The sequence below is a fragment of the Euphorbia lathyris genome, chromosome 1, assembly GCF_963576675.1.
Source record: "Euphorbia lathyris chromosome 1, ddEupLath1.1, whole genome shotgun sequence".
In the NCBI taxonomy this organism is placed as follows: Eukaryota; Viridiplantae; Streptophyta; class Magnoliopsida; order Malpighiales; family Euphorbiaceae; genus Euphorbia; species Euphorbia lathyris.
This window is the reverse complement of record NC_088910.1, coordinates 136,456,032-136,468,688: the sequence shown is the minus strand read 5'-3', so window position 1 is coordinate 136,468,688 and position 12,657 is coordinate 136,456,032. Positions and strand designations below refer to the sequence as shown.

Genomic DNA, 12,657 nt, shown 5'->3' with positions numbered 1-12,657 from the left:
ACGACATGGTGAAAAAAAAATTAAATAATTAAAAAATGCACGTTGCAAAAAAGTTTGGGGGTGCAACACGAGGACTTCCCATTAGGTCACCCATCTTAGTACTACTCTCGCCCAAGCACGTTTAACTTCGGAGTTCTGATGGGATCCGGTGCATTAGTGCTGGTATGATCGCACCCGTCATCCCATGCAAAAACTAAGCATATATTCCATACTGGGCGCCCCTTTCTCCCGTATGCTCATCCTTCACGTGCATGCACAAGCCCCCGTACCCCAAACACTGACCCCCGCCTCGTAAACGTGCACGCCATGGTGAAAAAAAAAATTAAATAATTAAAAAATGCACGTTGCAAAAAAGATTGGGGGTGCAACACGAGGACTTCCCAAGAGGTCACCCATCTTAGTACTACTCTCGCCCAAGCACGTTTAGCTTCGGAGTTCTGATGGGATCCGGTGCATCAGTGCTGGTATGATCGCACCTGTCATCCCATGCAAAAACTAAGCATATATTCCATACTGGGCGCCCCTTTCTCCCGTATGCTCATCCTTCACGTGCATGCACAAGCCCCCGGACCCCAAACACTGACCCCCGCCTCGAAAACGTGCACGCCATGGTGAAAAAAAAAATTAAATAATTAAAAAATGCACGTTGCAAAAAAGTTTGGGCCCGCCTCGAAAACGTGCACGCCATGGTGAAAAAAAATTAAATAATTAAAAAATGCACGTTGCAAAAAAGTTTGGGGGTGAAACACGAGGACTTCCCAAGAGGTCACCCATCTTAGTACTACTCTCGCCCAAGCACGTTTAGCTTCGGAGTTCTGATGGGATCCGGTGCATTAGTGCTGGTATGATCGCACCCGTCATCCCATGCAAAAACTAAGCATATATTCCATACTGGGCGCCCCTTTCTCCCGTATGCTCATCCTTCACGTGCATGCACAAGCCCCCGGACCCCAAACACTGACCCCCGCCTCGAAAACGTGCACGCCATGGTGAAAAAAAAAATTAAATAATTAAAAAATGCACGTTGCAAAAAAGTTTGGGCCCGCCTCGAAAACGTGCACGCCATGGTGAAAAAAAAATTAAATAATTAAAAAATGCACGTTGCAAAAAAGTTTGGGGGTGCAACACGAGGACTTCCCAAGAGGTCACCCATCTTAGTACTACTCTCGCCCAAGCACGTTTAACTTCGGAGTTCTGATGTGATCCGGTGCATTAGTGCTGGTATGATCGCACCCGTCATCCCATGCAAAAACTAAGCATATATTCCATACTGGGCGCCCCTTTCTCCCGTATGCTCATCCTTCACGTAAATGCACAAGCCCCCGGACCCCAAACACTGACCCCCGCCTCGAAAACGTGCACGCCATGGTGAAAAAAAAATTAAATAATTAAAAAATGCACGTTGCAAAAAAGTTTGGGCCCGCCTCGAAAACGTGCACGCCATGGTGAAAAAAAATTAAATAATAAAAAAATGCACGTTGCAAAAAAGTTTGGGGGTGCAACACGAGGACTTCCCAAGAGGTCACCCATCTTAGTACTACTCTCGCCCAAGCACGTTTAACTTTGGAGTTCTGATGGGATCCGGTGCATTAGTGCTGGTATGATCGCACCCGTCATCCCATGCAAAAACTAAGCATATATTCCATACTGGGCGCCCCTTTCTCTCGTATGCTCATCCTTCACGTGCATGCACAAGCCCCCGGACCCCAAACACTGACCCCCGCCTCGAAAACGTGCACGCCATGGTGAAAAAAAATTAAATAATTAAAAAATGCACGTTGCAAAAAAGTTTGGGGGTGCAACACGAGGACTTCCCAAGAGGTCACCCATCTTAGTACTACTCTCGCCCAAGAACGTTTAGCTTCGGAGTTCTGATGGGATCCGGTGCATTAGTGCTGGTATGATCGCACCCGTCATCCCATGCAAAAACTAAGCATATATTCCATACTGGGCGCCCCTTTCTCCCGTATGCTCATCCTTCACGTGCATGCACAAGCCCCCGGACCCCAAACACTGACCCCCGCCTCGAAAACGTGCACGCCATGGTGAAAAAAAAATTAAATAATTAAAAAATGCACGTTGCAAAAAAGTTTGGGCCCGCCTCGAAAACGTGCACGCCATGGTGAAAAAAAATTAAATAATTAAAAAATGCACATTGCAAAAAAGTTTGGGGGTGCAACACGAGGACTTCCCAAGAGGTCACCCATCTTAGTACTACTCTCGCCCAAGCACGTTTAACTTCGGAGTTCTGATGGGATCCGGTGCATTAGTGTTGGTATGATCGCACCCGTCATCCCATGCAAAAACTAAGCATATATTCCATACTGGGCGCCCCTTTCTCCCGTATGCTCATCCTTCACGTGCATGCACAAGCCCCCGGACCCCAAACACTGACCCCCGCCTCGAAAACGTGCACGCCATGGTGAAAAAAAAATTAAATAATTAAAAAATGCACGTTGCAAAAAAGTTTGGGCCCGCCTCGAAAACGTGCACGCCATGGTGAAAAAAAAATTAAATAATTAAAAAATGCACGTTGCAAAAAAGTTTGGGGGTGCAACACGAGGACTTCCCAAGAGGTCACCCATCTTAGTACTACTCTCGCCCAAGCACGTTTAACTTCGGAGTTCTGATGGGATCCGGTGCATTAGTGCTGGTATGATCGCACCCGTCATCCCATGCAAAAACTAAGCATATATTCCATACTGGGCGCCCCTTTCTCCCGTATGCTCATCCTTCACGTAAATGCACAAGCCCCCGGACCCCAAACACTGACCCCCGCCTCGAAAACGTGCACGCCATGGTGAAAAAAAAATTAAATAATTAAAAAATGCACGTTGCAAAAAAGTTTGGGCCCGCCTCGAAAACGTGCACGCCATGGTGAAAAAAAATTAAATAATAAAAAAATGCACGTTGCAAAAAAGTTTGGGGGTGCAACACGAGGACTTCCCAAGAGGTCACCCATCTTAGTACTACTCTCGCCCAAGCACGTTTAACTTTGGAGTTCTGATGGGATCCGGTGCATTAGTGCTGGTATGATCGCACCCGTCATCCCATGCAAAAACTAAGCATATATTCCATACTGGGCGCCCCTTTCTCTCGTATGCTCATCCTTCACGTGCATGCACAAGCCCCCGGACCCCAAACACTGACCCCCGCCTCGAAAACGTGCACGCCATGGTGAAAAAAAATTAAATAATTAAAAAATGCACGTTGCAAAAAAGTTTGGGGGTGCAACACGAGGACTTCCCAAGAGGTCACCCATCTTAGTACTACTCTCGCCCAAGAACGTTTAGCTTCGGAGTTCTGATGGGATCCGGTGCATTAGTGCTGGTATGATCGCACCCGTCATCCCATGCAAAAACTAAGCATATATTCCATACTGGGCGCCCCTTTCTCCCGTATGCTCATCCTTCACGTGCATGCACAAGCCCCCGGACCCCAAACACTGACCCCCGCCTCGAAAACGTGCACGCCATGGTGAAAAAAAAATTAAATAATTAAAAAATGCACGTTGCAAAAAAGTTTGGGCCCGCCTCGAAAACGTGCACGCCATGGTGAAAAAAAATTAAATAATTAAAAAATGCACATTGCAAAAAAGTTTGGGGGTGCAACACGAGGACTTCCCAAGAGGTCACCCATCTTAGTACTACTCTCGCCCAAGCACGTTTAACTTCGGAGTTCTGATGGGATCCGGTGCATTAGTGTTGGTATGATCGCACCCGTCATCCCATGCAAAAACTAAGCATATATTCCATACTGGGCGCCCCTTTCTCCCGTATGCTCATCCTTCACGTGCATGCACAAGCCCCCGGACCCCAAACACTGACCCCCGCCTCGAAAACGTGCACGCCATGGTGAAAAAAAAATTAAATAATTAAAAAATGCACGTTGCAAAAAAGTTTGGGCCCGCCTCGAAAACGTGCACGCCATGGTGAAAAAAAAATTAAATAATTAAAAAATGCACGTTGCAAAAAAGTTTGGGGGTGCAACACGAGGACTTCCCATTAGGTCACCCATCTTAGTACTACTCTCGCCCAAGCACGTTTAGCTTCGGAGTTCTGATGGGATCCGGTGCATTAGTGCTGGTATGATCGCACCCGTCATCCCATGCAAAAACTAAGCATATATTCCATACTGGGCGCCCCTTTCTCCCGTATGCTCATCCTTCACGTGCATGCACAAGCCCCCGTACCCCAAACACTGACCCCCGCCTCGTAAACGTGCACGCCATGGTGAAAAAAAAAATTAAATAATTAAAAAATGCACGTTGCAAAAAAGATTGGGGGTGCAACACGAGGACTTCCCAAGAGGTCACCCATCTTAGTACTACTCTCGCCCAAGCACGTTTAACTTCGGAGTTCTGATGGGATCCGGTGCATCAGTGCTGGTATGATCGCACCTGTCATCCCATGCAAAAACTAAGCATATATTCCATACTGGGCGCCCCTTTCTCCCGTATGCTCATCCTTCACGTGCATGCACAAGCCCCCGGACCCCAAACACTGACCCCCGACTCGAAAACGTGCACGCCATGGTGAAAAAAAAATTAAATAATTAAAAAATGCACGTTGCAAAAAAGTTTGGGCCCGCCTCGAAAACGTGCACGCCATGGTGAAAAAAAAATTAAATAATTAAAAAATGCACGTTGCAAAAAAGTTTGGGGGTGCAACACGAGGACTTCCCAAGAGGTCACCCATCTTAGTACTACTCTCGCCCAAGCACGTTTAACTTCGGAGTTCTGATGGGATCCGGTGCATTAGTGCTGGTATGATCGCACCCGTCATCCCATGCAAAAACTAAGCATATATTCCATACTGGGCGCCCCTTTCTCCCGTATGCTCATCCTTCACGTAAATGCACAAGCCCCCGGACCCCAAACACTGACCCCCGCCTCGAAAACGTGCACGCCATGGTGAAAAAAAAAATTAAATAATTAAAAAATGCACGTTGCAAAAAAGTTTGGGCCCGCCTCGAAAACGTGCACGCCATGGTGAAAAAAAATTAAATAATAAAAAAATGCACGTTGCAAAAAAGTTTGGGGGTGCAACACGAGGACTTCCCAAGAGGTCACCCATCTTAGTACTACTCTCGCCCAAGCACGTTTAACTTTGGAGTTCTGATGGGATCCGGTGCATTAGTGCTGGTATGATCGCACTCGTCATCCCATGCAAAAACTAAGCATATATTCCATACTGGGCGCCCCTTTCTCTCGTATGCTCATCCTTCACGTGCATGCACAAGCCCCCGGACCCCAAACACTGACCCCCGCCTCGAAAACGTGCACGCCATGGTGAAAAAAAATTAAATAATTAAAAAATGCACGTTGCAAAAAAGTTTGGGGGTGCAACACGAGGACTTCCCAAGAGGTCACCCATCTTAGTACTACTCTCGCCCAAGAACGTTTAGCTTCGGAGTTCTGATGGGATCCGGTGCATTAGTGCTGGTATGATCGCACCCGTCATCCCATGCAAAAACTAAGCATATATTCCATACTGGGCGCCCCTTTCTCCCGTATGCTCATCCTTCACGTGCATGCACAAGCCCCCGGACCCCAAACACTGACCCCCGCCTCGAAAACGTGCACGCCATGGTGAAAAAAAAATTAAATAATTAAAAAATGCACGTTGCAAAAAAGTTTGGGCCCGCCTCGAAAACGTGCACGCCATGGTGAAAAAAAATTAAATAATTAAAAAATGCACATTGCAAAAAAGTTTGGGGGTGCAACACGAGGACTTCCCAAGATGTCACCCATCTTAGTACTACTCTCGCCCAAGCACGTTTAACTTCGGAGTTCTGATGGGATCCGATGCATTAGTGTTGGTATGATCGCACCCGTCATCCCATGCAAAAACTAAGCATATATTCCATACTGGGCGCCCCTTTCTCCCGTATGCTCATCCTTCACGTGCATGCACAAGCCCCCGGACCCCAAACACTGACCCCCGCCTCGAAAACGTGCACGCCATGGTGAAAAAAAAAAATTAAATAATTAAAAAATGCACGTTGCAAAAAAGTTTGGGCCCGCCTCGAAAACGTGCACGCCATGGTGAAAAAAAAATTAAATAATTAAAAAATGCACGTTGCAAAAAAGTTTGGGGGTGCAACACGAGGACTTCCCATTAGGTCACCCATCTTAGTACTACTCTCGCCCAAGCACGTTTAACTTCGGAGTTCTGATGGGATCCGGTGCATTAGTGCTGGTATGATCGCACCCGTCATCCCATGCAAAAACTAAGCATATATTCCATACTGGGCGCCCCTTTCTCCCGTATGCTCATCCTTCACGTGCATGCACAAGCCCCCGTACCCCAAACACTGACCCCCGCCTCGTAAACGTGCACGCCATGGTGAAAAAAAAAATTAAATAATTAAAAAATGCACGTTGCAAAAAAGATTGGGGGTGCAACACGAGGACTTCCCAAGAGGTCACCCATCTTAGTACTACTCTCGCCCTAGCACGTTTAGCTTCGGAGTTCTGATGGGATCCGGTGCATCAGTGCTGGTATGATCGCACCTGTCATCCCATGCAAAAACTAAGCATATATTCCATACTGGGCGCCCCTTTCTCCCGTATGCTCATCCTTCACGTGCATGCACAAGCCCCCGGACCCCAAACACTGACCCCCGCCTCGAAAACGTGCACGCCATGGTGAAAAAAAAAATTAAATAATTAAAAAATGCACGTTGCAAAAAAGTTTGGGCCCGCCTCGAAAACGTGCACGCCATGGTGAAAAAAAATTAAATAATTAAAAAATGCACGTTGCAAAAAAGTTTGGGGGTGAAACACGAGGACTTCCCAAGAGGTCACCCATCTTAGTACTACTCTCGCCCAAGCACGTTTAGCTTCGGAGTTCTGATGGGATCCGGTGCATTAGTGCTGGTATGATCGCACCCGTCATCCCATGCAAAAACTAAGCATATATTCCATACTGGGCGCCCCTTTCTCCCGTATGCTCATCCTTCACGTGCATGCACAAGCCCCCGGACCCCAAACACTGACCCCCGCCTCGAAAACGTGCACGCCATGGTGAAAAAAAAAATTAAATAATTAAAAAATGCACGTTGCAAAAAAGTTTGGGCCCGCCTCGAAAACGTGCACGCCATGGTGAAAAAAAAATTAAATAATTAAAAAATGCACGTTGCAAAAAAGTTTGGGGGTGCAACGCGAGGACTTCCCAAGAGGTCACCTATCTTAATACTACTCTCGCCCAAGCACGTTTAACTTCGGAGTTCTGATGGGATCCGGTGCATTAGTGCTGGTATGATCGCACCCGTCATCCCATGCAAAAACTAAGCATATATTCCATACTGGGCGCCCCTTTCTCCCGTATGCTCATCCTTCACGTAAATGCACAAGCCCCCGGACCCCAAACACTGACCCCCGCCTCGAAAACGTGCACGCCATGGTGAAAAAAAAATTAAATAATTAAAAAATGCACGTTGCAAAAAAGTTTGGGCCCGCCTCGAAAACGTGCACGCCATGGTGAAAAAAAATTAAATAATAAAAAAATGCACGTTGCAAAAAAGTTTGGGGGTGCAACACGAGGACTTCCCAAGAGGTCACCCATCTTAGTACTACTCTCGCCCAAGCACGTTTAACTTTGGAGTTCTGATGGGATCCGGTGCATTAGTGCTGGTATGATCGCACCCGTCATCCCATGCAAAAACTAAGCATATATTCCATACTGGGCGCCCCTTTCTCTCGTATGCTCATCCTTCACGTGCATGCACAAGCCCCCGGACCCCAAACACTGACCCCCGCCTCGAAAACGTGCACGCCATGGTGAAAAAAAATTAAATAATTAAAAAATGCACGTTGCAAAAAAGTTTGGGGGTGCAACACGAGGACTTCCCAAGAGGTCACCCATCTTAGTACTACTCTCGCCCAAGAACGTTTAGCTTCGGAGTTCTGATGGGATCCGGTGCATTAGTGCTGGTATGATCGCACCCGTCATCCCATGCAAAAACTAAGCATATATTCCATACTGGGCGCCCCTTTCTCCCGTATGCTCATCCTTCACGTGCATGCACAAGCCCCCGGACCCCAAACACTGACCCCCGCCTCGAAAACGTGCACGCCATGGTGAAAAAAAAATTAAATAATTAAAAAATGCACGTTGCAAAAAAGTTTGGGCCCGCCTCGAAAACGTGCACGCCATGGTGAAAAAAAATTAAATAATTAAAAAATGCACATTGCAAAAAAGTTTGGGGGTGCAACACGAGGACTTCCCAAGAGGTCACCCATCTTAGTACTACTCTCGCCCAAGCACGTTTAACTTCGGAGTTCTGATGGGATCCGGTGCATTAGTGTTGGTATGATCGCACCCGTCATCCCATGCAAAAACTAAGCATATATTCCATACTGGGCGCCCCTTTCTCCCGTATGCTCATCCTTCACGTGCATGCACAAGCCCCCGGACCCCAAACACTGACCCCCGCCTCGAAAACGTGCACGCCATGGTGAAAAAAAAATTAAATAATTAAAAAATGCACGTTGCAAAAAAGTTTGGGCCCGCCTCGAAAACGTGCACGCCATGGTGAAAAAAAAATTAAATAATTAAAAAATGCACGTTGCAAAAAAGTTTGGGGGTGCAACACGAGGACTTCCCAAGAGGTCACCCATCTTAGTACTACTCTCGCCCAAGCACGTTTAACTTCGGAGTTCTGATGGGATCCGGTGCATTAGTGCTGGTATGATCGCACCCGTCATCCCATGCAAAAACTAAGCATATATTCCATACTGGGCGCCCCTTTCTCCCGTATGCTCATCCTTCACGTAAATGCACAAGCCCCCGGACCCCAAACACTGACCCCCGCCTCGAAAACGTGCACGCCATGGTGAAAAAAAAATTAAATAATTAAAAAATGCACGTTGCAAAAAAGTTTGGGCCCGCCTCGAAAACGTGCACGCCATGGTGAAAAAAAATTAAATAATAAAAAAATGCACGTTGCAAAAAAGTTTGGGGGTGCAACACGAGGACTTCCCAAGAGGTCACCCATCTTAGTACTACTCTCGCCCAAGCACGTTTAACTTTGGAGTTCTGATGGGATCCGGTGCATTAGTGCTGGTATGATCGCACCCGTCATACCATGCAAAAACTAAGCATATATTCCATACTGGGCGCCCCTTTCTCTCGTATGCTCATCCTTCACGTGCATGCACAAGCCCCCGGACCCCAAACACTGACCCCCGCCTCGAAAACGTGCACGCCATGGTGAAAAAAAATTAAATAATTAAAAAATGCACGTTGCAAAAAAGTTTGGGGGTGCAACACGAGGACTTCCCAAGAGGTCACCCATCTTAGTACTACTCTCGCCCAAGAACGTTTAGCTTCGGAGTTCTGATGGGATCCGGTGCATTAGTGCTGGTATGATCGCACCCGTCATCCCATGCAAAAACTAAGCATATATTCCATACTGGGCGCCCCTTTCTCCCGTATGCTCATCCTTCACGTGCATGCACAAGCCCCCGGACCCCAAACACTGACCCCCGCCTCGAAAACGTGCACGCCATGGTGAAAAAAAAATTAAATAATTAAAAAATGCACGTTGCAAAAAAGTTTGGGCCCGCCTCGAAAACGTGCACGCCATGGTGAAAAAAAATTAAATAATTAAAAAATGCACATTGCAAAAAAGTTTGGGGGTGCAACACGAGGACTTCCCAAGAGGTCACCCATCTTAGTACTACTCTCGCCCAAGCACGTTTAACTTCGGAGTTCTGATGGGATCCGGTGCATTAGTGTTGGTATGATCGCACCCGTCATCCCATGCAAAAACTAAGCATATATTCCATACTGGGCGCCCCTTTCTCCCGTATGCTCATCCTTCACGTGCATGCACAAGCCCCCGGACCCCAAACACTGACCCCCGCCTCGAAAACGTGCACGCCATGGTGAAAAAAAAATTAAATAATTAAAAAATGCACGTTGCAAAAAAGTTTGGGCCCGCCTCGAAAACGTGCACGCCATGGTGAAAAAAAAATTAAATAATTAAAAAATGCACGTTGCAAAAAAGTTTGGGGGTGCAACACGAGGACTTCCCATTAGGTCACCCATCTTAGTACTACTCTCGCCCAAGCACGTTTAACTTCGGAGTTCTGATGGGATCCGGTGCATTAGTGCTGGTATGATCGCACCCGTCATCCCATGCAAAAACTAAGCATATATTCCATACTGGGCGCCCCTTTCTCCCGTATGCTCATCCTTCACGTGCATGCACAAGCCCCCGTACCCCAAACACTGACCCCCGCCTCGTAAACGTGCACGCCATGGTGAAAAAAAAAATTAAATAATTAAAAAATGCACGTTGCAAAAAAGATTGGGGGTGCAACACGAGGACTTCCCAAGAGGTCACCCATCTTAGTACTACTCTCGCCCAAGCACGTTTAGCTTCGGAGTTCTGATGGGATCCGGTGCATCAGTGCTGGTATGATCGCACCTGTCATCCCATGCAAAAACTAAGCATATATTCCATACTGGGCGCCCCTTTCTCCCGTATGCTCATCCTTCACGTGCATGCACAAGCCCCCGGACCCCAAACACTGACCCCCGACTCGAAAACGTGCACGCCATGGTGAAAAAAAAATTAAATAATTAAAAAATGCACGTTGCAAAAAAGTTTGGGCCCGCCTCGAAAACGTGCACGCCATGGTGAAAAAAAATTAAATAATTAAAAAATGCACGTTGCAAAAAAGTTTGGGGGTGCAACACGAGGACTTCCCAAGAGGTCACCCATCTTAGTACTACTCTCGCCCAAGCACGTTTAGCTTCGGAGTTCTGATGGGATCCGGTGCATTAGTGCTGGTATGATCGCACCCGTCATCCCATGCAAAAACTAAGCATATATTCCATACTGGGCGCCCCTTTCTCCCGTATGCTCATCCTTCACGTGCATGCACAAGCCCCCGGACCCCAAACACTGACCCCCGCCTCGAAAACCTGCACGCCATCGTTAAAAAAAAAAATTAAATAATTAAAAAATGCACGTTGCAAAAAAGTTTGGGCCCGCCTCGAAAACGTGCACGCCATGGTGAAAAAAAAATTAAATAATTAAAAAATGCACGTTGCAAAAAAGTTTGGGGGTGCAACACGAGGACTTCCCAAGAGGTCACCCATCTTAGTACTACTCTCGCCCAAGCACGTTTGACTTCGGAGTTCTGATGGGATCCGGTGCATTAGTGCTGGTATGATCGCACCCGTCATCCCATGCAAAAACTAAGCATATATTCCATACTGGGCGCCCCTTTCTCCCGTATGCTCATCCTTCACGTGCATGCACAAGCCCCCGGACCCCAAACACTGACCCCCGCCTCGAAAACGTGCACGCCATGGTGAAAAAAAAAATTAAATAATTAAAAAATGCACGTTGCAAAAAAGTTTGGGCCCGCCTCGAAAACGTGCACGCCATGGTGAAAAAAAAATTAAATAATTAAAAAATGCACGTTGCAAAAAAGTTTGGGGGTGCAACACGAGGACTTCCCAAGAGGTCACCCATCTTAATACTACTCTCGCCCAAGCACGTTTGACTTCGGAGTTCTGATGGGATCCGGTGCATTAGTGCTGGTATGATGGCACCCGTCATCCCATGCAAAAACTAAGCATATATTCCATACTGGGCGCCCCTTTCTCCCGTATGCTCATCCTTCACGTGCATGCACAAGCCCCCGGACCCCAAACACTGACCTCCGCCTCGTAAACGTGCACGCCATGGTGAAAAAAAAAATTAAATAATTAAAAAATGCACGTTGCAAAAAAGTTTGGGGGTGCAACACCAGGACTTCCCAAGAGGTCACCCATCTTAGCACTACTCTCGCCCAAGCACGTTTGACTTCGGAGTTCTGATGGGATCCGGTGCATTAGTGCTGGTATGATCGCACCCGTCATCCCATGCAAAAACTAAGCATATATTCCATACTGGGCGCCCCTTTCTCCCGTATGCTCATCCTTCACGTGCATGCACAAGCCCCCGGACCCCAAACACTGACCCCCGCCTCGAAAACGTGCACGCCATGGTGAAAAAAAAAATTAAATAATTAAAAAATGCACGTTGCAAAAAAGTTTGGGCCCGCCTCGAAAACGTGCACGCCATGGTGAAAAAAAAATTAAATAATTAAAAAATGCACGTTGCAAAAAAGTTTGGGGGTGCAACACGAGGACTTCCCAAGAGGTCACCCATCTTAGTACTACTCTCGCCCAAGCACGTTTAACTTCGGAGTTCTGATGGGATCCGGTGCATTAGTGCTGGTATGATCGCACCCGTCATCCCATGCAAAAACTAAGCATATATTCCATACTGGGCGCCCCTTTCTCCCGTATGCTCATCCTTCACGTGCATGCACAAGCCCCCGGACCCCAAACACTGACCCCCGCCTCGAAAACGTGCACGCCATGGTGAAAAAAAAAATTAAATAATTAAAAAATGCACGTTGCAAAAAAGTTTGGGCCCGCCTCGAAAACGTGCACGCCATGGTGAAAAAAAATTAAATAATAAAAAAATGCACGTTGCAAAAAAGTTTGGGGGTGCAACACGAGGACTTCCCAAGAGGTCACCCATCTTAGTACTACTCTCGCCCAAGCACGTTTAGCTTCGGAGTTCTGATGGGATCCGGTGCATTAGTGCTGGTATGATCGCACCCGTCATCCCATGCAAAAACTAAGC

General features: G+C 47.0%; 36 non-coding genes across 36 annotated transcripts; all 36 read right to left on the bottom strand.

Annotated features, from left to right (window-relative positions):
- Positions 1 to 57: 57 nt before the first annotated feature.
- On the bottom strand, positions 58 to 176 carry LOC136212133 (5S ribosomal RNA). The gene has a single exon (XR_010679306.1). It is a non-coding gene; the product is annotated as a 5S ribosomal RNA (ribosomal RNA).
- A 183-nt stretch (positions 177 to 359) lies between these two features.
- LOC136213400 (5S ribosomal RNA) lies at positions 360 to 478 on the bottom strand. Its single transcript, XR_010680514.1, has one exon. It is a non-coding gene; the product is annotated as a 5S ribosomal RNA (ribosomal RNA).
- Positions 479 to 737: 259 nt separating this feature from the next.
- On the bottom strand, positions 738 to 856 carry LOC136214510 (5S ribosomal RNA). Its single transcript, XR_010681593.1, has one exon. It is a non-coding gene; the product is annotated as a 5S ribosomal RNA (ribosomal RNA).
- A 260-nt stretch (positions 857 to 1,116) lies between these two features.
- LOC136212522 (5S ribosomal RNA) lies at positions 1,117 to 1,235 on the bottom strand. The gene has a single exon (XR_010679674.1). It is a non-coding gene; the product is annotated as a 5S ribosomal RNA (ribosomal RNA).
- A 258-nt stretch (positions 1,236 to 1,493) lies between these two features.
- Positions 1,494 to 1,612, bottom strand: LOC136212883 (5S ribosomal RNA). The gene has a single exon (XR_010680023.1). It is a non-coding gene; the product is annotated as a 5S ribosomal RNA (ribosomal RNA).
- Positions 1,613 to 1,793: 181 nt separating this feature from the next.
- Positions 1,794 to 1,912, bottom strand: LOC136214043 (5S ribosomal RNA). The gene has a single exon (XR_010681141.1). It is a non-coding gene; the product is annotated as a 5S ribosomal RNA (ribosomal RNA).
- Positions 1,913 to 2,170: 258 nt separating this feature from the next.
- Positions 2,171 to 2,289, bottom strand: LOC136213839 (5S ribosomal RNA). Its single transcript, XR_010680938.1, has one exon. It is a non-coding gene; the product is annotated as a 5S ribosomal RNA (ribosomal RNA).
- Positions 2,290 to 2,548: 259 nt separating this feature from the next.
- LOC136211509 (5S ribosomal RNA) lies at positions 2,549 to 2,667 on the bottom strand. The gene has a single exon (XR_010678708.1). It is a non-coding gene; the product is annotated as a 5S ribosomal RNA (ribosomal RNA).
- Positions 2,668 to 2,925: 258 nt separating this feature from the next.
- On the bottom strand, positions 2,926 to 3,044 carry LOC136212882 (5S ribosomal RNA). The gene has a single exon (XR_010680022.1). It is a non-coding gene; the product is annotated as a 5S ribosomal RNA (ribosomal RNA).
- A 181-nt stretch (positions 3,045 to 3,225) lies between these two features.
- Positions 3,226 to 3,344, bottom strand: LOC136214042 (5S ribosomal RNA). Its single transcript, XR_010681140.1, has one exon. It is a non-coding gene; the product is annotated as a 5S ribosomal RNA (ribosomal RNA).
- A 258-nt stretch (positions 3,345 to 3,602) lies between these two features.
- Positions 3,603 to 3,721, bottom strand: LOC136213837 (5S ribosomal RNA). Its single transcript, XR_010680937.1, has one exon. It is a non-coding gene; the product is annotated as a 5S ribosomal RNA (ribosomal RNA).
- A 259-nt stretch (positions 3,722 to 3,980) lies between these two features.
- On the bottom strand, positions 3,981 to 4,099 carry LOC136212995 (5S ribosomal RNA). The gene has a single exon (XR_010680129.1). It is a non-coding gene; the product is annotated as a 5S ribosomal RNA (ribosomal RNA).
- Positions 4,100 to 4,282: 183 nt separating this feature from the next.
- On the bottom strand, positions 4,283 to 4,401 carry LOC136212478 (5S ribosomal RNA). Its single transcript, XR_010679633.1, has one exon. It is a non-coding gene; the product is annotated as a 5S ribosomal RNA (ribosomal RNA).
- Positions 4,402 to 4,660: 259 nt separating this feature from the next.
- Positions 4,661 to 4,779, bottom strand: LOC136211508 (5S ribosomal RNA). The gene has a single exon (XR_010678707.1). It is a non-coding gene; the product is annotated as a 5S ribosomal RNA (ribosomal RNA).
- A 259-nt stretch (positions 4,780 to 5,038) lies between these two features.
- LOC136214288 (5S ribosomal RNA) lies at positions 5,039 to 5,157 on the bottom strand. The gene has a single exon (XR_010681381.1). It is a non-coding gene; the product is annotated as a 5S ribosomal RNA (ribosomal RNA).
- A 181-nt stretch (positions 5,158 to 5,338) lies between these two features.
- Positions 5,339 to 5,457, bottom strand: LOC136214041 (5S ribosomal RNA). The gene has a single exon (XR_010681139.1). It is a non-coding gene; the product is annotated as a 5S ribosomal RNA (ribosomal RNA).
- A 258-nt stretch (positions 5,458 to 5,715) lies between these two features.
- Positions 5,716 to 5,834, bottom strand: LOC136215649 (5S ribosomal RNA). The gene has a single exon (XR_010682686.1). It is a non-coding gene; the product is annotated as a 5S ribosomal RNA (ribosomal RNA).
- Positions 5,835 to 6,095: 261 nt separating this feature from the next.
- LOC136212132 (5S ribosomal RNA) lies at positions 6,096 to 6,214 on the bottom strand. The gene has a single exon (XR_010679305.1). It is a non-coding gene; the product is annotated as a 5S ribosomal RNA (ribosomal RNA).
- Positions 6,215 to 6,397: 183 nt separating this feature from the next.
- On the bottom strand, positions 6,398 to 6,516 carry LOC136213522 (5S ribosomal RNA). The gene has a single exon (XR_010680628.1). It is a non-coding gene; the product is annotated as a 5S ribosomal RNA (ribosomal RNA).
- Positions 6,517 to 6,775: 259 nt separating this feature from the next.
- On the bottom strand, positions 6,776 to 6,894 carry LOC136214509 (5S ribosomal RNA). Its single transcript, XR_010681592.1, has one exon. It is a non-coding gene; the product is annotated as a 5S ribosomal RNA (ribosomal RNA).
- A 260-nt stretch (positions 6,895 to 7,154) lies between these two features.
- Positions 7,155 to 7,273, bottom strand: LOC136215200 (5S ribosomal RNA). The gene has a single exon (XR_010682247.1). It is a non-coding gene; the product is annotated as a 5S ribosomal RNA (ribosomal RNA).
- Positions 7,274 to 7,531: 258 nt separating this feature from the next.
- Positions 7,532 to 7,650, bottom strand: LOC136212881 (5S ribosomal RNA). Its single transcript, XR_010680021.1, has one exon. It is a non-coding gene; the product is annotated as a 5S ribosomal RNA (ribosomal RNA).
- Positions 7,651 to 7,831: 181 nt separating this feature from the next.
- Positions 7,832 to 7,950, bottom strand: LOC136214040 (5S ribosomal RNA). Its single transcript, XR_010681138.1, has one exon. It is a non-coding gene; the product is annotated as a 5S ribosomal RNA (ribosomal RNA).
- Positions 7,951 to 8,208: 258 nt separating this feature from the next.
- Positions 8,209 to 8,327, bottom strand: LOC136213836 (5S ribosomal RNA). The gene has a single exon (XR_010680936.1). It is a non-coding gene; the product is annotated as a 5S ribosomal RNA (ribosomal RNA).
- A 259-nt stretch (positions 8,328 to 8,586) lies between these two features.
- LOC136211507 (5S ribosomal RNA) lies at positions 8,587 to 8,705 on the bottom strand. Its single transcript, XR_010678706.1, has one exon. It is a non-coding gene; the product is annotated as a 5S ribosomal RNA (ribosomal RNA).
- A 258-nt stretch (positions 8,706 to 8,963) lies between these two features.
- Positions 8,964 to 9,082, bottom strand: LOC136212880 (5S ribosomal RNA). Its single transcript, XR_010680020.1, has one exon. It is a non-coding gene; the product is annotated as a 5S ribosomal RNA (ribosomal RNA).
- A 181-nt stretch (positions 9,083 to 9,263) lies between these two features.
- LOC136214039 (5S ribosomal RNA) lies at positions 9,264 to 9,382 on the bottom strand. The gene has a single exon (XR_010681137.1). It is a non-coding gene; the product is annotated as a 5S ribosomal RNA (ribosomal RNA).
- A 258-nt stretch (positions 9,383 to 9,640) lies between these two features.
- Positions 9,641 to 9,759, bottom strand: LOC136213835 (5S ribosomal RNA). The gene has a single exon (XR_010680935.1). It is a non-coding gene; the product is annotated as a 5S ribosomal RNA (ribosomal RNA).
- Positions 9,760 to 10,018: 259 nt separating this feature from the next.
- LOC136212130 (5S ribosomal RNA) lies at positions 10,019 to 10,137 on the bottom strand. Its single transcript, XR_010679304.1, has one exon. It is a non-coding gene; the product is annotated as a 5S ribosomal RNA (ribosomal RNA).
- A 183-nt stretch (positions 10,138 to 10,320) lies between these two features.
- On the bottom strand, positions 10,321 to 10,439 carry LOC136213399 (5S ribosomal RNA). Its single transcript, XR_010680513.1, has one exon. It is a non-coding gene; the product is annotated as a 5S ribosomal RNA (ribosomal RNA).
- A 258-nt stretch (positions 10,440 to 10,697) lies between these two features.
- On the bottom strand, positions 10,698 to 10,816 carry LOC136211796 (5S ribosomal RNA). Its single transcript, XR_010678986.1, has one exon. It is a non-coding gene; the product is annotated as a 5S ribosomal RNA (ribosomal RNA).
- A 261-nt stretch (positions 10,817 to 11,077) lies between these two features.
- LOC136212237 (5S ribosomal RNA) lies at positions 11,078 to 11,196 on the bottom strand. Its single transcript, XR_010679404.1, has one exon. It is a non-coding gene; the product is annotated as a 5S ribosomal RNA (ribosomal RNA).
- A 260-nt stretch (positions 11,197 to 11,456) lies between these two features.
- Positions 11,457 to 11,575, bottom strand: LOC136215351 (5S ribosomal RNA). Its single transcript, XR_010682392.1, has one exon. It is a non-coding gene; the product is annotated as a 5S ribosomal RNA (ribosomal RNA).
- A 183-nt stretch (positions 11,576 to 11,758) lies between these two features.
- On the bottom strand, positions 11,759 to 11,877 carry LOC136215496 (5S ribosomal RNA). Its single transcript, XR_010682536.1, has one exon. It is a non-coding gene; the product is annotated as a 5S ribosomal RNA (ribosomal RNA).
- Positions 11,878 to 12,137: 260 nt separating this feature from the next.
- On the bottom strand, positions 12,138 to 12,256 carry LOC136211506 (5S ribosomal RNA). The gene has a single exon (XR_010678705.1). It is a non-coding gene; the product is annotated as a 5S ribosomal RNA (ribosomal RNA).
- Positions 12,257 to 12,515: 259 nt separating this feature from the next.
- Positions 12,516 to 12,634, bottom strand: LOC136211795 (5S ribosomal RNA). Its single transcript, XR_010678985.1, has one exon. It is a non-coding gene; the product is annotated as a 5S ribosomal RNA (ribosomal RNA).
- Positions 12,635 to 12,657: the final 23 nt, after the last annotated feature.